The sequence below is a fragment of the Solanum stenotomum genome, chromosome 4 (genome assembly GCF_019186545.1).
Source record: "Solanum stenotomum isolate F172 chromosome 4, ASM1918654v1, whole genome shotgun sequence".
NCBI lineage: Eukaryota > Viridiplantae > Streptophyta > Magnoliopsida > Solanales > Solanaceae > Solanum > Solanum stenotomum.
Window position 1 is genome coordinate 14,177,702 of NC_064285.1, and position 22,562 is coordinate 14,200,263.

The 22,562-nt window shown below is 30.5% G+C and overlaps 2 non-coding genes across 2 annotated transcripts; both read left to right on the forward strand.

Moving 5' to 3' along the window:
- The first annotated feature begins 14,624 nt into the window (after nucleotides 1-14,624).
- Nucleotides 14,625-14,696, forward strand: TRNAK-UUU (transfer RNA lysine (anticodon UUU)). Its single transcript has one exon. It is a non-coding gene; the product is annotated as a tRNA-Lys (tRNA).
- Nucleotides 14,697-21,833: 7,137 nt separating this feature from the next.
- Nucleotides 21,834-21,905, forward strand: TRNAK-UUU (transfer RNA lysine (anticodon UUU)). Its single transcript has one exon. It is a non-coding gene; the product is annotated as a tRNA-Lys (tRNA).
- The last annotated feature ends 657 nt before the right edge of the window (nucleotides 21,906-22,562 follow it).

Below are 22,562 nucleotides of genomic sequence, written 5' to 3' on the forward strand. Positions count from 1 at the left end.
CTAGTCAAAATAGCCAATTAAACAATGTATTGAATAATGTTTTGGGGTTAGATGAGGATGATAGTTTGTTGTCCCAAAATGATGAACATCATGAAGATTCCGATGATGCATACGATGGGCCAGAACATTATTTGCATAGTGATGATGAAGATGTTATTAACAAGCTCTTTGAAGAAATAAATCAACCGGAGCAAGAGGAATCAATAAGTGTTAGTGACAGAGAGAAATATGAAGCTAAAGAAGAATGTGATGAACAGACAAATTCAGCTAATGATGATAATTTTTCAAACCAACAATATATGGAAGGCCCTCTTGTAGATATGGTCTATTGTAGTGTAGAATCTCTTTTTGATTTTTATAAAGAACATAGTCGTTTAAATGGATTTGGAGTTCTTAAAAATACTTCAAAAAAGAGAGGTTGTGAATACGCTAGGTATGTCTCATTCGCTTGTGATAAGAGTAGAAAATCAACTGCTAAGAATTATAGTAAAAGGGTTGATTGCAAATGCAAAGTTAATTGTGTTGTGCTACCTGATGGTTCATGTCGTGTAACAACATTTACGACGGAGCACAACCATGGGTTGCAACCATCTTTGGCACTTTTTTTGGTTGCCATAGGAAAATAAGTAAGGCATTAAAACGAAACCTTGAAGCCCATGACATCGCAGGAATTAGACCTGCCAAAAGCATTAGACTTTTGGAAGTACAAGCAGGTGGTCCAGATATAATGGGATGCACATCCAAAGACTGTCGAAACTACATTCTTCAACAACGCAGGATGAGGACATTGTCATGCGATCTGCAGCAATACAAAAATTCTTCGCTTCAATGCAGATGAAGGACGATGAATTTTTTTTATGTAATTGACACATATAATGTTGGTAGACTTCGCAACGTAGTGTGGGTTCACACACATTGCAAGTATACCTATCGGGAGTTTAGTGATGTTGTTTGTTTCGATTCAACGTACTTGGTGAATCAATGGCGCATGCCGTTTGCATCTTTTGTTGGTGTGAATAAACACAAACAGTCTATTCTTTTGGGCTGTGCTTTGCTTACAAGTGAGGATATTAAGACATGCAAATTTGTTTTCTCTACTTGGCTGACAGCAATGGGCAATGAACCTCCAACGGCTATCCTCACTGATCAATGTGAGAGTATCAAGGCAGTAATTGCAGAGGTACTTCCAGACACCATCCATAGGTATTGTATTTGGCACATCATGACAAAGCTGCCTACAAAGCTTAAGGGTGTGTGGGACTTTAAGATTGCCAAGTCTGAATTTAAATCAATAATCTATAACAGCATCACTATCAATGAATTTGAGAAAAAATAGACTGATTTTGTTCAAAAATACGAGCTTCAGCATAGACTATGATTTCATAATCTATACTTGGAGAAGGAAAAATTGATCTCTGTCTTCCTGAAACACTATTTTTGGGCTGGCATGATGTCCACCCAAAGAAGTGAGTCAATGCATGCATTTTTTTATGGTTATATATTCGGTCGAAGCTCTCTAAAGAAGTTCATCGAGCAATATGAGTTAGCCTTGTGATTTAAATATGAGAAGGAACTTCAAGCAGAAGCTGACTCACGAAAAAAGCATGCAACACCTTGTAGTGGTTTTGATTGGGATTTGCAGCTTCAAACCCATTATACTCGACCTATTTACGATGCCTTTGCAGCAGAGCATTTGAAGTGGTTGTACCACTGTGAAATTGAAAGACACCATGATTTCAATGTCGTGGAGGGAGTTGAGAAGTACAGTGTAACAGATTATTCCATATCTAATGATTTTCATGGAAATCGATTTGTTTACATTGTGGAATATCGGCCACAGAATCGATATCTGGATTGCAATGCAAGAATTTCCAAAGTGAAGGTGTTGTTTGCTGCCACATTTTAAAGACTATGTCTCATTGTAGAATTAAAATGTTCCATGACAGATATATTTTACGCTGGTGGAGAAGGGATGTAATTCGACCACACATAGGTAAATTCTTTCAAGGAGGCTATCCATCAATGACGGACGAGTACAAGAAGTACAATTCCTTGAAGAAATGGTTTGATAGGAATTGTGATGTTGTGTTGGACAACAACACTAAATATGCGAATTTTTTTAAAAAAATTAAAGGACGTTTCAATGCATATTGTAATTGGAATGACGAAATGGCAGTCCCTAACGTTGGTGATCTAGACTCAGAAGAAGATGTAACATTCATTAGGAACCCAAGGGAAGTTCGAACACGTGGAAGGCCTCCGACTAATAGATGTAGGAAAGGTGGTGGAAGGTGGAATAGAATATATTATCATGCAGATCAAGTGTGTGAGACTAGTCAAGGTCGGAGGGGTGGTGGGAGACGGGGTGTAGGTCGAAGGGCAGGTAGAGGTGGTCGAGGCGGTGGTATAAAGGCATAGATTATTCATGTAATTTGTAATCATACATTATTTTTTAAAAAAAATTAATCATTAGGGATAAGTATATTTGAAATTTTTATTATTAAGATCAAATTGAGAAAGTAATACACATAATCCTCCATAACAGCAGACGAAAATCATTTACGGAACTTGGTCATTTAAACTCTACTCAACCCAGTTCCAAATCAATTCATTCAATATTCTTGGGCAGTCTAATTGTTGGGCCTATTTGTGGTATCGTGACAGGCCTAACAGGTTGGCTATCCTCTAATACTTTGATAGTGGTAATACTCAATATTTCGAAGTCTTGGACAAAACAGTCAAGTTCAAATATAAGTTTTTTTTAAATTTTTCTTGAGTATATTATTTTGTGGCCTTTATAAAAGTTAACTTTGTCAAACATCAGCACTATGCATTGTAACATCTTATAACACGGAAATCATCCTGAAATTAACGAAATGAAGAGGCTACATTCTTCTATTGAATCCTTTGATAATGGTCTTCTTGGTGAAATTGTAGAAAGGGTTGCTTCCAACTCATTCAACGATTTATTAAATTTAAGATTGAGTTATGTAAATTTTTAATCTAAATTAGTTGTTTACATTCATGTTTGATAGCCTATGTATTTTTTTCCAGTTGCAAGTTATTTAACCAAATAGGAAGTGAACTGTGGCTTTACAAGAAACTTTCTGTGCACGATGTTCCCCTTAAGATATTGACGCGCCGAACATCAAAAAAGATTAACAATGTATTGTCTAGATCGTCTTCGTCAAATGTTAAGTGTATCATGGGTTTTGAATCGTTTATTTATGGAAAAACCTAGTCATTATTACGGTTGTAGTTCTAATGAAGAAATTACATTGTTTTATGGTAGCTAGCAGTGCTTATGATTTAATTACGTCTTTTTTTATCTGTTTTGTAGCTTAGTTTTTTAATGCATTTTGGTTCGTCATTGTTTACTTTCACATGGATCTATGTTAAATTTTATTAGTAAATTTAGCAAACACACCTAACACTAGAAGTAGATAATGGTTATTTTCATAATCATAGATAGAAAACAAAAAAAATTTACATACTAACCCCATGCATTATGCAATGGGAGTAAACATAACAACAACAAAAAAAAACTAAAATAAAATACAGCAAAAAGGACCTCATCCAGCGTCCTTATGTTGTGCCAAGAAACCTACAACTCCAGGCTCCTTTGGCAAGCCCTCTTTTCCTCAGACAAACCATTAAGTGAAGTTTCCTCTCCTGCTCGTGGAGTAATTTCAGAAACTCCATCGGCGCCAACAACAAAACCATTTGGTGATTTAGCAACCACCTTCTCGTATATCTCAAAATTTTGGATGAGGGGTGGTTCATCCATTAAAAGCATCATTTCGACCCACCTCTTACCCTTCCATTCGATCAACCGCTTCAGGAACTCTGTTATTTCCTCCTCCATTTTCTGGTATGACTCCCGTTTTATGTAATATAACCTTTCCACAACCTCCGGAGAGGTTGGGAATGACATTGTCCTTTTTTTGTTATAAGGAGTTGTGTAGTTCTCAAAACTCATCCTTTTTCAAGTAAGTATAAATTTATATTTTGAAATGGTTCTGGTGTGAGGAATACATTTACCGGGAGTCTCAATTTATAGTGAAAAGATTGGAGCCAAAAGTGACGTGTTTGGCTCCCAAAAATTTGTTTATCGAAAATAAAAGAGAAGGAACGATAATGTGTGACTGAGATCTTTCTCTTCATCTAATTAAAACTATTTGAGTATATTTGCCACTCCTTGAAAACTGTTGATTTGATGAGTTGAATTTTATGTCACCCTTCCTTTTTATATATGATAAATGAATTGTTAATCAAGTTTATTATGATGTAAGAAAATAAAATGTTATGTGTGTTCAAAATATCTTTTCATAGGAGTAAAAATGACAATTTTACTACTACGAAATTTCTTTATTATTTATCTATTTTTTACTACAAAATTAAAAAAATTAATATTAAATTTGTCACTAGATAATAAAGAACCAAAATGTGAGAATGGATGGGATTATTCACTCTTGTTTTTTAATCCATTTATTAAACAAGTTTTTTAGAAGGTAAGAATATAAAATGTTACGTGTGCTCAAAAATGATTATTTGATACGAGTAAATTTGTCACTAGATAATTGGTCTCCAACAATTGTTAGTAGGAAAATAAAAGAAAAAGAAATAAAATCTGTGAATGGACGAGATTAATGTAGTTGTTCACTCCAATTAAAACTACTTGAGTATTCCTACAACTTGTTGAAAAGACATGATTTGATGAGTTATATTTTCTTTCACTCTTCTTTTTTAATCCATTTATTGAAAAAGTTTTTTAGAAGGTAGGAAAGTAAAAAATAACATTTTCATACCAATATAAATGACCAACTTTTATAAGGTAAGAAAATATAGTTCGGTTAATTAATTTAATCATTAATATTTTTAATGTTACGTAATAATTATTCGAGGCTTTTAAAATACTAATTTCATGAAAAATAAATTTTATTCTTATATCAAAATGTAAATAACGTGAAATGACGGAATGAATTAGTTGTTCAAGCTTAAGAGAAGTACTTGAGTACACCTAGAGGCTTCCCCTTACTAGGGGTGGGACTATTACACCAACTGAAGCTTAGGAAGGAATGGAAAGATAGGAAGCTTGGAGAGCTAATGGAAAGAAATGCGTAAGAAATAACAGATCTGCAATAGAAGTCGAATACGATTAAGTAACTAGGGGTAAGATACAGACTTTAGAGCGTCAAGTCATACACAAACCGGAGTGACTTCACTACCTGAAGAAAGAAAGTTGTTTCGGCAGGGTCGAAGAAGACGTGTAAGACACCGAGGGGCCGGGGCTTCTTTATTGTAAGGCGTCTAGAAGCCCAATTTTTGGCTTTTTTGTCATGTCTTATGGGCATGTTCACAAAGGAAAAGGCTCTCCATGGGCAGAGTCTGCTTCGGCGGAAAGTGAATAGGCTGGCAGTCTTATTCCAAGTAGATCCTCCCTCCCCCTCGCTCCACTTCGTTTCGCTCGTTTTCTCTTTCCTTCTGCCTACAAAAAGAGTTATGAGATTGGTTTTGTGTGCGTTAGCGATCATCAAACCTGTGACATAGATAAGATTGGAGTTCATGCAGTTGGAATGCCTGAGACCACTAGAAAGTTGACAAGATTTGAATTGATTAGTTGAATTTTCTTGCACTCTTCCTTTGTAAGTCAAATCCATTAATTAAGATCTTTTATCGGAAGGTAAGAATATAAATTTAATTAACTAATTTAATCATCAAAATATTCTATGCTATAAAAAATTTCAGACCTTTCGTTATTAATATTATTGAAAATAAATTTATTCTTATATCAAAATTTTGTAGTAATAAATATAACAAAGGCGAACCGACGGAAGAGTTTGATTATTTTTTCAAGTCTAAGATAAGTTCTTGAGTACACCTAGAATTTTGACAAGATTTGATTTGATAAGTTGAATCTCTTACGCTCTTCTTTTTTAAGATCAATTTTATTGGAAGATAAGAATTTAAAATATAATTAAATTAATGCATTATCAAAATTTATTATGATATAAGTTATTTCAGACCTTTAATTATTAATTTCATGAATAATAAATTTAATCAAAAACTTTGAGTCGAAAATTAAAATATAATGAACTGGAAGCGACGCAAAATAATAACATAAATGTGGGGACCTAACCTAGACTTGAACTCGTGACCTATTGACTAAACGTTTAATATTTGCTTTAACCATTCGCGCTGCAATAGCATTCGTTTATAATTACAAAAGGAACTGTATTTACGCTTCTTAATGAATATCAACTCTCTCGTAGAAGGAGTAGCTAGCTGTCTTTGGGAAGTGTGTGGAAACTTTATGTACAAGCTATTAAGTTGGGGAAGACAAACACTCAAGTTAGATTTTCGGATTCAAAGAGTTTCAAGTTTGAAGAGTTGTGACTTAACATTTGAGATGAATGGTATTGAGAGTGCTTCGAAAGTTGTTCCATAAATCAGATCATTTAATGAAGGGGATTGTGAGAAATAGTTGTCTAGGTATTCGTTTCAAAAAGCTACTCTCTTCTATTTCCATTACTTCATATTTTTATCGACCGACTCTTTTATTGAAAGATTTATCTTCTAAGTTAATTCAATGATAAATATTATGTGTGAAGTTGTTTGTATCTAAAATACAAAATAAACATATCTCTTTTAAACCTACAAATTATTTTATAGGATGTGTTATCACAAAATCACAATCCACATGGAATAAACATCCATTTTCAATTAATGATACGAAATTCTTATTGATCATTAAGTTCCAATGTCTGATCTGTGGGAAGAATTAAAAAAAGAGATTTTTTTTTTATCACATTAATAAATGCAAAATAAATACAGTTTGCCACATTTAATGAAAATCATTGAATTCAGAGGAATAATTCGGTTAGATAACTTAATGTAATAAAATCCCTACATTTTTTAATTCATATAATCATGAATGTATCGTTTTTTATTTTATACTTTTATCATTACATATAACTCATTTAATACTATATCCTTTAGGTTTATTTTCATCACAAGGATTCAACATGTAATACTCAAATATCTTCATTTTTTGTCAAAAAGATCTAAATATAAACTTTTACAATCTTATTTACCAATTGTCTTTACCCTTGATCTTCATATACACCGCCTATGAAGATAGATATTATGCCAAAAGCATATTTTGCAGTGCCTTGTCCTCCTTTCGAAGCTTTGTGAATTAGTTCTAGGGCAGCATCTGAATTTATATTTTTTAAATAGTTCTCCTAAAAAAAATAATTAAATTAAAAACACATCTATAAATTAAAACGAATTAAGCAGTCGAATACAAACGGAAACAAAATTAAATGTAACACACATCATTGAAATCTTCGCTCTCTTCATTTTTTTTATTGAAGGCAGATTTTTGGATTCAAAAACGTTTAAATTCAAAATGATTTTTTCGGTGTTTGGCAGTAATAGTGAAATGAAGAGTTTGAAACCCTTTTAAGTAGTGACAAATTGTGACTTTTTGTTTCGTATAGTGATGTACTATTTTGCGGGCAGATTACACTGTGTAACAATGAATGGAAATGAATGGTACTGACAGTGCATTGGAAGTTGTTCCAAAAATCAGATCATTTAATGAAGCGGATTGTGTAATTGTCTAGGCATTCGTTCCAAAAGCTACTACTTGAGAAGAGCCTCATTGTCTCCTCTTTTCATTACTTCATCCGATTTTATAATGAAAGATTTATCTTCTAAGCTAATTTAATGACAAAAAAATACTAACAATAATATAGTTCGAACAATATATTATGTGTGAAGTTTTAGTTTATTATATTAGTATAGTTTAGATTTTATGTTATTTATATATATCATATAAAGAGTTGTTTGAATCTAATTTTCAAAATATAAAATCAACATATAAGTATAGTTTGTAACAACTCCACAATCAACATGCAATGAACATCCATTTTCAAATAATGATAATCATTGAGTTCCAATATTTAAGCTATGGGTAAAATATATAAATGCATTTTGAATGACATTAATAAATGTATAATAAATATATTTTGACACGTTTTAATGAACATCAATGAGTTCAAAGGCCAAATTGGGGTTGATAGCTTAGAGAATGTAATAAATACCCTACATTTATCAACGGAAAATCATGAATGTATCATTGTTCATTTAATATCTGAAATAATAAATTCATCTATAAAGAATTTATTTTTAAAAAAAATACTAAAACGTGGCGACGACCTAACCTAGATTCGAACTCGTGACCTATAGACTAATCATGTAAGCTTTAACCATCCGCGCTGCAATAGCATTTGTTCATATTCACGAAAACAAATATATTTACTCTCTTTCACATCACTAGGAATTTTAAAATGAGATGTTATCAATAAATTAGGTATAATCAATACTATAATTAGCAAAATAAATAGATAAACGGTTGACTTGTACCATAACAAATTGTATTACCAAATTATAATCACATGCAATTGAAATGTATTTGTGAAGGAGCATTACTCATATAATACTCATATTGACTATACGTGTAAGCTTGAACCATTCGCGCTGCAATAACGTTCGTTCATATTCACGAAACGAAATGTATATACTCTCTTTCACATCAGTTGTTTAATTAATATCACTATTAAATTTGGTGTAATCAATAATATAATTAGCAAAATAAATAGATCAACATTTTTTGTGAAAACTGCCCAAATGTAAACTTCTACAATCTTATTTACCAATAAAATATGAAATTAAAAATTATTTACATCCTAAAAGCTTCAAAAAATAGTTTTTAAAAAAATTGTGACCTAACCTAGATTAGAAGGAAGGTCCATGGCAATGAACTCAATCATGTTCATTAATTGTGGCTTATATGTGTGCTATTAATAAACTACCAAACGCTTGGTGTTCTATTGCATTAGTATTTGATCAAAAGAAAGAAGTCTTTGGATTTTTAAATGACAATAATATTGTAATGAATAGTTTCAAGTTTGAAGAGTTGTGACTTTTCATTTCTTAAACTGAATCAATTTAGCTAGTACGTTATACTCTACACAATTAATAAACAAGAATGGTATTGAGAGTGCTTAGGAAGTTGTTCCATAAACTTTTACAATTTTATTTACCAATAAAAAAGACGCAGATAATTATTTACATCCTAAAAGCCTCAAAAAAAAAAAATTTAAAATATTACTAAAACGTGGATACGTAACCTAGATTCGAACTCTTGACCTATAGACTAATCGTGTAAGCTTTAACCATTCGCGTTGCAATAACATTCGTTCATATTTATGGAAGGAAATATATTTACTCTGTTTCACATCAGTTGTTTAATTAATATCACTAGGAAATTTAAAATGAGATGTTATCAATAAATTTGGTATAATCAATACTATACTTAGCAAAAAAAAATAAAAAATCAATGATTGACTTGTACCATAACCAATTGTATTACCCAATTATAATTACAGTCACTTGACATGTATTTGTGAGAGAGCATAAGTCATATAATACTATAACCTTTAACTTTATTTAATCTAATGATTCGACTTATACTAATGAAAAATCTACAATTTTTGCGAAAAAAAAACAAATATAAACTTCTACAATGTTATTTAACAATAAAATATAAAATATAAAATTATTTAAATCCTAAAATCCTAAAAAAATAATTTCAAAAAAAAAAAAACTAAAATGTGGGGAGCTAACCTGGATTCGAACTCGTGACCTATAGACTAATCGTGTAACCTTTAACCGTTCGCACTGCAATAACATTCGTTTATATTTACGAAAGAAAATGTATTTACTCTCTCTTTCACATCAGTTGTTTAATTAATATCACAAGAAATTTTAAAATGAGCTATTATCAATAAATTTGGTCTAATCTATCCTTTAATTAACAGAGTAAATAGATCAACAGTTGACTTGTACCAACCATAAGTTGATTATGCAGATATCATCACATTCAATTTACTTGTATTTGTGAAGGAGCATAACTCATATATAATCACATTCAATTGACTTGTATTTGTGATGGAGCTTAACTCATATAATACTAAATCATTTATGTTTATTATCATCATAAGGATTCGCCTTATACTAATTATTGTATAAAGGAATCTAACAAATACTTTTACAATCTTCTTTAGATAAAACATAAGAAAATTAAAGTTATTTAATACACATAACCTAAAAGTTGTTTTAAAATAGATAACTAAAATGGGGGATCTTATAACGTAGCCTCAAAATCGTGACATATGGACTAGTCGTTTGAGCTTTAACCTTTCTTGGTTCGATAGCATTTGTTTATAATCACAATAAATTTACAGGCCCAATCCACAATATCGAAACAGATCGAAAGTAAAGCCCAAGCCAAAAGATAAATGCATAAAACAGCCCAATCCCAAAACACATAGAATGATAAATGAGAATAACATCACAAAACCAACAAAAAACATTGCTAACATAAGTATATATAGTTCTTTAAAGGCCAAACACATATACAACCCCTCTAACTTGTCCACATTTTTCATTTTGATACTTTATCTTAGTCTTGTTCCATTTTAACCCTTAAACTCATTTTTTTATGTACCATTTAACACGAAATACTATTTTTATGATTTCTTTATTTTTATATATATTCTTCAATTGTAAATTCTTATTTTAAATCGACATGTCTCAGTTAATTTTAGTTAAAAAATTAAAAATTAACAAAAAATAATTCTTTTAAAAAAGTAATAATTTCTTTTTAAGAGTGTTATGTATTTTTGTGTGAAAAATAACCGACGAAATTGTGTAGATTTTCTTTCTTTAAAATCACCGACAACCTAACAAAGTCAGTCGAGTTTTAACATTGTTTAATAGTGTTATTAGCATTGAACAAGAGTCTTTTTTTAGTAGTGTTATTAACAAAGTTAGTCGAGTCTTTTTGAAGATGGGTTTTTTTATTCGTATTGATTTATATTAAAAATTAAAAGTGAGTACTTGCGTTAAATTTAGATAGCCTAGATGATAAGAAAAAATAAATAAGTAGTGTTATTTAATTTAATTGAATGTTTAAGAAAGAAAATCAAAGAACTTTTGTCAATTTATATTCATGCAAAAATACAGAGAAATATCAAAAAATAATATTATTGTTTGAATTTTTTTATATTCGTTTGCAAATGTTTAATTTTTTTACGAAAATTAACAGGCACACGTCTATTTTTTTAAAATAAGAAATTGCATTGAAGAACATAAATAAAAACAAATCATAAAAATTAGTATAAGTGTTTAAATGGTACAGAAAAAATAGAGTTTAAGGGTTAAAATGGAACAAAGCTAAGTGGAAGTGCCAAAATGAAAAATGAGGACAAGTTTGAGGGGTTGTATATGTGTTTGGCCTTCTTTAAATAATACGATTCCACAATACTTTTGTAGCTTAATTTCACTCTTCATTGGAATATTTCAATGTTCAACCATTTGTATTTACGGTATAAACTACCACTAAGTCAAATGGTCAAATTTGCACATTCTTGCCAACTACAATATATAGAAGATTGATATATTTAAATATAGGGTTCTTGTGAATGAAGAAAAAAATTGACAAAACACAAATATATTTGAACAAAGGTAGTTTAATCAACTGGGATTTTTCGTTGATTTATTATTCCGAATTAAAATTATGAACGAAAAGGAAACAAAAAAACACTATTTAAAATGACAACATATGGAGACCCAAACTTGGTAGAAATAGAAGTAAACCTTACCAAAAAAAAAAAAAAAGCTCAATACAGTATGAAATTAAATAAAAATTCTTGGGCAGTGTGAAAAAATAATAATTACAACTTGGACTTTTTCAGAAGTAGTTTAAGTTTTAAATAGTTGTGGTTTTAAAAGTATTAAAAGTGGTTTTACTTTTGAGGGTAATTTAGGTACACGAAATAAATGAATTTACCAAAACGCCCTTAACTTTTCACCAAAATTACGAAAATACCTTATTTTTGTTGCTCATGTCATTTCGTGCCAAAAATCTGTCTTGCCAATTATATTTTCCGTTTCACTTTTGTTCTATGATCTAACTAATGATTCGGTCTCTTTGAATTTAGGTACATACATTGACAAGAAATGTTCATTCACTGACAATGTTTTGATCCGAGGTCGAATCCTTGCTAGTACATGTCACAATTACCTACATTATGTCAAGAAGTACTAGAGGAAAGAGCTTGTCACTTATACTATGTTACATGCGCTTTATTTTTTTTGGTTTAGTATTAACATCTAAGTTATTTCAGATACGAGAAGAGACACTCCAATATTTTATCTTACATATCACCATGCTCAGGTGCGGCTTAACGTAATTGGGGGCCTAAAATGAAGTTTCAATTAACGCCTAATAAATTTCATACATATTTATTTTAAAATTTATTCTTTTAACTATTTAGATGCAAATTATTACTTAGTTTTTTTTATAGATGATTTTTTCGAGTACTTCTTTTTATTTATAATTATTAGTTTTAGGTAAGATTTTATCAATACAACGTTGAAAAATATTATTTTATTGAAGCAATCATTATATGAATTGTTAACACAATTCTATAAATAATAACTTGATAAACTTTAAGCAAAAATGAGTTTTAAAAAATAAGTAATGTGAATGTTAGCAAAGAAATGTAATAAAAAATATATACTATATACTTTTTATTATAAATAATTATTTTTTTAAATAAAAAAATAACATATAATTTGTTCTTGGTAAAAATTTAAGGCCTTTCAAAATTGAGGGCCTAAAGCATATGCCTTAATTTTTATAAGGGAGAGCAGGGAGAGCCGCCCCTGCTCTCGTGTGAAAGGAGGAGATCATGTTATTATTGGATAGTGCATGTTCGGACCTTATTTTGATTTATCTATAGTAACTTTTCATCATTTGTTGCTATTGTATGTGATAATATTTTGTACTTTACATAAATTTATTCAAAATTATGAGGTTTAATGCAGTGGTGTATTCAGGATTTTGGCAAGATGGGTGCACTATTATGAAAAAATGCATCTTAAATATAAATTTGACTTTAAAGTTCTTAATATGAACCATTGAACTTTAAAAATTATAGGTGCAAAATATATAATACTACTAGTTTTAAATTTTAATGCACACATTTGATTTAATTATATAAAAAATTTACAGTGCTAAATTTTTTAGGAATTTTCAATGTAACACACTCAAAATTTTTGAAAAATTTAAGGAAAAAAACAAAAGAAAAATTAGTTGAAACGCCAAAAGTGTAACCGATAACCACTTGGAGAAGTGCTACTCAAAAAGACAAGATAGATATAAGATTTTAATTTATATCCTCACTTAGAGAGGTGCACCCAATCATCATCGTATTATTATTTGATACTTTAAATGTGGGTTCACACATCTATATTTAAATATTTTTCTTAAAATATAACACTAATATATATGATCTAGAGAGGGGAGCATGGGTTCACGTGAACCCATGGCACCCCCTCTAGATACGCCCTGGTTTAATGTCCTGAAGGTGATTTCAGTCGATTTTGGTGATGGCGGATTTTTTTTTTTTTTTTTTACTGAAATATGGGCTTGAGTGCTTCTACTTTAATGTCTTCATCTAGGAATGATATCAAGACTTTTATTGTTTTTGTTGAATTCTAGTCTTCATTGATATTCCTTTGAGCTTCAAATTTTAAAACTTAATGCTAGCAACAAATTTTCTTTCCCATTAAACCCCTATGTATTACTCATCTTATAAGAGGTTTGGCGATTCAACCTTTTTTTTTTTTTTGGTGATTTAGTCTAATGATACATTGCCATTTGCCTCGATAAATACTTAAGTATCATCAAATTCTCTTTGTTTTGAAAATGTGAAAACACAAGCTACTACACTTGTGTTAATTGTTAAGAAGGTTAGTAAAAATAGTAAGAATAATCTTAACTACGTTTCAACATTTAACATACTTACTCGTTATATGATTGACAATATTTTTCTTCGGTATCATCTTTATACCAATTAATAATCCACTCCTTATATAAATAAAATATATAATGTTTGCATATGTAATGGTAAAAATTTATATCTATTACAAATTCTCTATAATCTTATTATTACACGTATGAGATCTATGAAAAGCTTAAAAAACTATATGTGTGAATTTGCTTATATTAATGATCCTAAACCTAAATAACAATATGGTAGGAATTAGGATAGTAACTAACTATTGTACACTAGCTAATTTACAGTGACGTTATGATTTACTTTAAACGATAAAAGTTATTTGGTTATATGAAATGTGATTAAAGAGGGCAATACGTGTGAGGAAATAATTATATCAACTATAGTTTGGAATCTGTTTCGATATATTAATTGATATTACTTTCAATCATTAATCAAGTGTTTGTCTTAACAATCACATCTACATGTCAATAGAAGTTATAGTTATTTATAAATCTATTTTAAATTTTGTGTCTTTACTATAAGAACTTTTTTACATGTAAGAAATATGAATAGTAACAAATAAGAAATGTTGGGAGAAATCATTCTCTTCTACTCTCAAATGGTAACGGGTGATACTAAACTATTTACTTGTGTTTTGATTAAGTTTGGATGTTAGTAAAACCTTTATGTGTAAAACATAAATAAAAAGCCGTCTTAGCTCAGTGGTAGAGCGCGTGGCTTTTAACCACGTGGTCGTGGGTTCGATCCCCACAGACGGCGCTATTTGTTTGTTTTTCATTCAAACAAGTTTATTTTGCATAATTTTTGTTTTAATATCTTTTTCATTCACCAAGTTTATTTTGCATAATTTTTGTTCTACTTTTTTTTCGCCTCAATTACCCGTCTTGTCGTCTTCTATTTTCCCTTCCCTATTATATAATTTATTTTAAAATGAAAAAAATAATTTCAAAATAACTAACTTTGTACTCGTAGTTGTAGCCAATTTCTATTTCTATCTAAGAGATACGAAGATACTTATTACTTCATTAGATCCTTAGGATTTGCAATACTTATAATTTTTCATTAGATCGTGAATATTTCAATCAAGTAACATGAATAAAATCATAGTTTCAACATATCTTTCAAATATGTAGATCGACTAGAAGGACAAGCATACATACCTTAGTAAATTTAGGTATTACGTAAATAGTCTGAAAAAGACTTAACATCATTTAGGTTAGTTGATATTTTATGTATGGAGAATCAAATGAAGATGATGAGCATCTATCTTTGCATTGTCAGATCGTTTTGAGATAAAGTCTTTATATTATGAGTTAATTGATTTTGATATCAAAATTTACTTCCAGGACTATGTTAGATATATTATTGTTGTTGATGATGAAAAAATTTTCACTGCAACTAATACTATATGAAATTGGTATGAAAAATTATCTATTTTTTTTAAATTTTCCTGCAAGTCAAATATTAGTGATAAAACTAAAAAATTTCACAAAATAAAGAAGTATCATTGTGCATGCTTAAATTATATGTGACATTACACTGCGCGCTTGTACTATCTTACTCTTTATTCTTGAGGATCCTCATCAACTTTTGACCCATGAAACTCCGGGGGATTATCATAGTGAAGTCTCTTACCCTTGTCGTCGTCATACTCCTATTTGGGTTCACGGGAGCAACGACTTCTCTATTAGCTTGGGTTGTCAGAGCTTGAGTCGAGACTTGAAAATCGGCTCAAAATTTAGCATGAGTCACTTGCTTGACCAAAGGATCGATTGGGGCTTGAGGAACCTTGAGCTCTGTTCCTTCTCATATAAGCTCTTTGAAGAGCCATATCCTGAAAAACATAGGATAATAGTTAGGAGAGAGACCTTAACAGAGATGAACTATATGACACGAATTTAGAGTAGTGAAAGAAGTGAAGTTTCCTAAATGTTTTGTATTCTCCTATTCTTAAATGTGGTGTACAATATAAGTTCATGAGCTTCACATTTATGAACAAGATTCTACTCAACGTGGCTTTTTAGACATCTTAGGATCTTTTCTAAAACTTTGTGCTGTGAAGATCAAGTTTGGCATGGTCCAAAGTATATGCTACCCATGACATGGCATATATGACCCCAAGAGGCACAACACAAACCACTTGACATGTATACAACACAATAGAATATAGCATAAGAGAGAGTAGACAATAAAAGTCTCATATCATATAAGAAGTCTAAACATAAGTAAATAATACTAAACTTTGTGTTGACAAGCAAATCTAAACCAACATAAGAGTGGTTGCGACGTCACCCATACATCACATACAAAGTCTCAAAGAAAACAATAAAATCAATAGAAGTCATAGAAGTCTTCATGGCCTTGCCCTCTAAGTATGAGAACTCACCAATCCAATAGTAACAGAGCGATCCAAGCTATTCACAAGCGGGAGGAAAAGAAGCGTCGAACCCTATATTTTAAAATAATATAGGAACAAGTATGCATTAGTATATGAAATGTATTAAGTATAAGGAAATACATAAAAACAGAAACATGATCATATGAGGACTATAACATGATATGCGTGACCAAGCCAAAACATAGTAAAACTCCTTTAAAGAGAAATCAGAAATCATGAACAAGGTCAATGCATATTTAAAACATAATGAAAGATTTCATAAGAACCTTTGAAAGTAACTTAATTCTTTTTGTGGGATATTTACCATTAATCGACATAAACCATGTGAGACATAACATGGAATTCATTGTTTTACTCCCACACCAAAGAGAGATGTCCTACTTGCCAAAGGTAAGGACCATAAACTTTTAACTTAGGTGGATCTGCTAGCTTGATCACTTAAGACAATCCTACGAGAGCACATATTAGGGACAAGGAGATTTCTACTAGAGACTCTGTCCCTACTAACGGGAAGACCTCCATCCCAAAATCCTCTCGGTGCCAAATAAAATCCTAATGAAATTAGTCAAAAACATATTCATACCATCCTACTTGGAATTGCACAATTAAACCACCAATTCAATCATAAGTCATCATAGATTAGCTCCTTTAAATCATGATTCATATATATGTGAGAATACCTTTCACAAGCATGATTTCATAATATGTGAGAAAATCTTTCACAATTCATTGATACTATCTCGAAAGCATCTTTAATTCATAAAACATTCGTTTCATAAAACATGCATAGCTTTCATAAATCATATTCATAAGTTCATAAGTTTTCTTTATAAATTCATCATCATAATCAAGTATAATGCGTGCTTTCATATGAAATCAGTTGAAAATGTGTATTTGAATAAAATCATGCATAATAAGATTGAAAATAATCAATTGAATCATAATAAAAAAGGACCCATGAAGATTGACATAAACCCTAATTGAATTAGAGATTGAAGATCTTTTGGGACCCAATGGATGAATGAAATCCATTGGTGAATTCTCACATACCTTGATAATCAAATCTTTTAAAAGCAATGGAGATTGAAGAACTTGAATCTTGAAACTCTACCTTTCTTCCTTGAGTTTGAGAGAGAACTAAAGGGGATGAACTTAGATGGATTTTGGGAATTTGAGAGAATGAGAGGGTTTGGGTAGTTTTAGAAATTGAAAGGTAGTTATATGACTTGAATTAAGGTCAAAATGGCATAGTATAGGTATTAATTGCATAGGAAAAGACCCAAACACCCTTAAGAAATAATTATCGGACAGACCTACGGTCCGTAGGACTTTCTATGGCATGTACTGATCAACCGTAGAACCAATTTTAGAAACCCAAAAATCTATACAAATTCTATGAGACATTTCTACGGCATGTCGTCTGGTCTATGGTCTGTAGGCCTCACCCGTAGACCTTAAATTGTCAAAATCACCTAAGTCCAATCATCATTTAACGAGACCCTTGTATGACTCGTAACCAAAACTATGAATCGTATCATAGACCATTTGTCCTCCAAAATCTCTAAGCATGGAACCATCTTACGGATACCACCTACGATCCATATATAGTCTATTCGACATCGCATCCTGTCAAATCGTAGCTTATCATCAGAGACTTGACATTTTTCCAAAATTCATATCTAGTGTCTATGAGAGGCATCCTACGCTCCGTAGAAATAACTACAACTTGTCGGTCGATTCATAGAACTGAATTTCTGCAACTTTTTCTGATCTTTTCAACCCAAACTCGATTTATGATTTCCGAGATGTTACAATTCCTAAGACTAAGACACAACATTTTGGCTTTCAAACAAGGGGTTTTCATGTTAAAAAAAAGTCTTCATGCTCGCAGCTTCCGAAATTCTTAAACTATCATAAGTAAGGCAAAAGTTAGGGCACTAAAGGCACCATAGTAAATTGTTCCTCATAAGTTTTCTTCTCCTATGTATGTAAGGTTTCTATGAAGTACTATTCCTTTCACTCTCATGCCTAAAGCACTTCCCTTTCCAGAATTTTAAAATTGTTAGAAGCAAGTTAGGACTTTTTTATGAAATTATGATCTTACACTATAAATTTCTATTTTCAATGTGTTATTTTGGTTTTAAAAACCTTATTGCATTGGTTTGGCATGATTTCTATGGTCTCTTATGCATTTATGATGTTTAAAGATAAAACCAGTCATTCTATGATTTACAACCTAAATACAAGTTATTTTTAAGATATGGCTTTTGAGCTTAATCTCACATGTGATATAAATGATAAGAGGTTTATATATCCATGAGCATTATATGAATATATATATATATTAATTATTTTGAAAGGAATATTTAGTATTGAGAGTACGCAGATCTAGAAACTTCCAATTTCATAACTACGCGCCAATGTAGGGTTATGTTTAATCGATTTGATGGTTGACTTTTAGCCCATTGAGGCTCATGTTAGTGGATCCACATAAGATAATGATAAGATTCTATATCCCGGTAAAGTATAGGACAACCCATCCAACTAGATTATAAGTTGGGTGTCATGAGCTCTAATGACGTATATATATCGGTTATAAGAAACTCCTAAATTATGCACTTTTTATGATATGCTATTTTATGTCTATGGTAATGAAATATTTATGTTGTAAGCTCAGTCTATAATTATGCTTATGAAAGAAGATTTTCAAATTGATATTCATGCTTAAACTCTGGATGTTTGAATTTAGGTACATATCTTGATAAAAAATATCCATTCACTAGCAATGTTTCTATTAGAGGTTGTAGCCTTGTTGGCACATGCCACACTGCTAAGATGAATAGGACTATCATTGTTCAATGCAATTACCTACATTATGTTAAGAAGTACCAGAGGCAAAAGCTTGTCACTTATACTATTTTGCATGCACTTCATTTCTTCTTTTGTTAGTTTTAATACATAAGTTATATCATGTACGAGAAGAGACACTTCAGTATTCCAGCTCACATATCATCATGCTTCCGTGTGAAAATAGGATATCATGTTACTTTTGAACAATTTATATTAGGACCACCTTTATTTGATTTCTCTAAAGTAATTTTTCATCATTTTCTATTATTGTACGTGATAATATTTTGTGCTTCATATATACACCTTTATCCAAAACTATGAAGTTTAATGTCTTGAAGGTGATTCTAGCCGGTTCAGGTGGTGGCGAAATCTTTTTTATCGAAATATGAGGTTGAATATTTCTATTTTTAATGTTTACACTACTGGCTGCAAGGAAACAACTGGATTGACTTTTCTAACTCTCTTTAAAAGAGACTACTTTCAAATTCACTTGCCCTAGAACCTGCTTTTTTTATATATTGATCTAGAATCAACTATTTTTGTTCGTGATCCCAGCCCTGAAATCACTTCATTCCAGTGCCTCCTCAGTCTTCTTGCATCTTTCTAGCCTAGAAATGACGTCAAGACTTTTAATGCTTTTGCTAAATTTTAGTCTTCGTTGATTTTTCTTTGAGCTTCACATTTAGAAACTTAATGCTAGTAATAAGTTTTCTTTCCTATTAAACCCCTATGTACTACTCATCTTATAAGAGGTTTGGTGATTGAACCTTGTTTTAAAAAAGATTTTTTGTTGATTTAGTCTAATGGTACATTGTCATTTGCACAATGAATACTTAAGTATCAATAGATTCTCTTCATTATAAAAATGTGAGACTATAAGCTACTACACATGTGTTAACTGTTAAAGAATAATTATACAAGTAGTAAGAGTAACCTTAACTACGTTTGATGGCTTAACGGATTTATTCGTGATATGACTGACAATAATTTTCCTCGATATTCATCTAATTTCATCTTTATACCAAGTAATAATACACTTCTTATATAAACAAAAAATTATATATATTATAAGTTATGTGTAATTTTATTCTCATAAGCATGATATATATATATATATGATAAACTTAAAAGACTATATGTGTGAACTTGCTAATATTAATGGTCCTAAACTTGTATAACGATATGGTAGGTTGACAACTAACCATTGCACACTAGCTAACTTACAATGAAGTTTTGATTTACTTTAAAAGATAAAAATTATTTGACATTATATAAAATGTTTTAAGAGGGCGATGTGTGAGAAAATAAACATACCAACTATAGTTTGGAATCAATTTTATATTGATTGACATTATTTTCAATCATTATCAATTGTTTGTCTTAACAACTACATCTACCAGTAAGGGTGTACAAAACCAAACCGAAAATCGAATCAAACCGTAAACCGAGTCAAATCGAAAAAAAACCCGACTAGTGATTTGGTTTGACTTGGTTTGGTATTGGAAAAAAAAATCCGACTATATTTGGATTGGTTTGGTTTGAACTAAAAAAAACCAACCCGAGACCAAACCAATCCGACATTATATATGTGATTTTAAAATTTTATTTTATACATAACAATAGTTACTTTGATATAATTTTAAAATATTTCTTATACTATTTCATAGTTTTTATCTTTTAATATATTATTTCAAGTTTAAAACTTAGAATTTGGAATGGTCCAATAAATATTATAGTTCATAAATGTTGATAATTATAATAAAACTTAAATCAAAATCAAATTAATACTAATGCAAAAAGAAAATCAATTCAACACTAAGAATGACAATAATATTGAATATTTGTTCTTTAGTTTTACATTAGTTTAGACAACTAAAATACATAATCTAATTTTAATTTTCCTTAAATATTTAGTAATGTAACTAATACTTATTAAACTTATTTTAGCATGATTTAGTACTTTTAAATTATGATCATTTTCATTATAACTTTGCAATATTTATTTTATATGATGATTTCATTATTATTTTTTATTGAATATTTTTGTGTCATCAGTACTCATCTCATATTTTGTATTATTTTTTTAAAGAAACACCTTAGATAATTGTATTTTGGTTGGACTAAAGAAATATTTGGAGCACAAGTTAATTATATGTTTGTATGCAAACTTTACCGAAAAAATCCAAAAATATGAAAAAATTCGAGGTTTATTAGTTTGGTTTGATTTATAAATTTAAAAATTCAACACAATGGTTTGGTTTGGTATTTGAAAAACCCGAACCAACCCGAGGTTGAAAAACCCAAAAAAATCCGAATTTTATTAGTGTGGTTTGGTTTATAAATTTAAAATTATTACACAAATGGTTTGGTTTGATATTTGAAAAACCCGAACCAACCCGGTCATGTACACCCCTATCTACCGGTCAATCGAAATTTATAGTTATTTATAAATCTATTTTAAACTTTATGTCTTCATTATAAGAATTTTTTTTGTAGGTAAGAAATATGAAAGATAACACATAATTATTTTTGGAAAGAATCATTCTCTTCTACTCTCAACTGGTAAGGGGTGATAGCAAACTATTTACTCGTGTTTTGATTTAGTTTGGATGTTTATAATTAATCAATGTATAAAATATAAACAAGAAGCCGTCTTAGCTCAGTGGTAGAGCGCGTGGCTTTTAACCACGTGGTCGTGGGTTCGATCCCCACAGACGGCGCAATTTATTTTGTTCTCTCATTCAACAAGTTTATTTTGCATAATTTTTGTTTTAATTTTTTTTTCATTCACCAAGTTTATTTTGCATAATTTTTGTTCTACTTTTTTTCCTCCTCGATTTTCTATCTTGTCATCTTCTATTTTTCCTTTCCTACACTCCTTATATAATTTATTTATTTTTAAAATGAAAAAATAATTCTAAATTTGTTATAAATCAAGCTCAAAGCAATATATGTATAAAGAGAAGAAGACAAGAGAAGTAGATGAAGGAGAAAGACGTTTCTTCTATTCAACTGTGTCTTACAATGGTGAATGATATTGTCACACCCCAAATCCGGATGTGATGGCACATGTCCATTTCCCATCGGACACATCAGCCTAACCCAACCACAACGATAGAGAAGTAGAAATACGAGAATAAAAGATAATAAATAAGCGGAAGACTTTAATTAAGACTCAACACTACCCAAAATTTGGTTGTCACATGTACAAACCTCTAAATATAGAATTCGAATAAAAATATACAAGTCTCAGAGTATAGTTCTCGAATAGAACAAAACTGAAAGTAAAGATAACTCAAGGGCACGTCTGGAATGAACCGCTACCTCTCGAGTATGTCCCGAAGCTCAATCTGCTAAAGAAAATACTAAGCCGAATC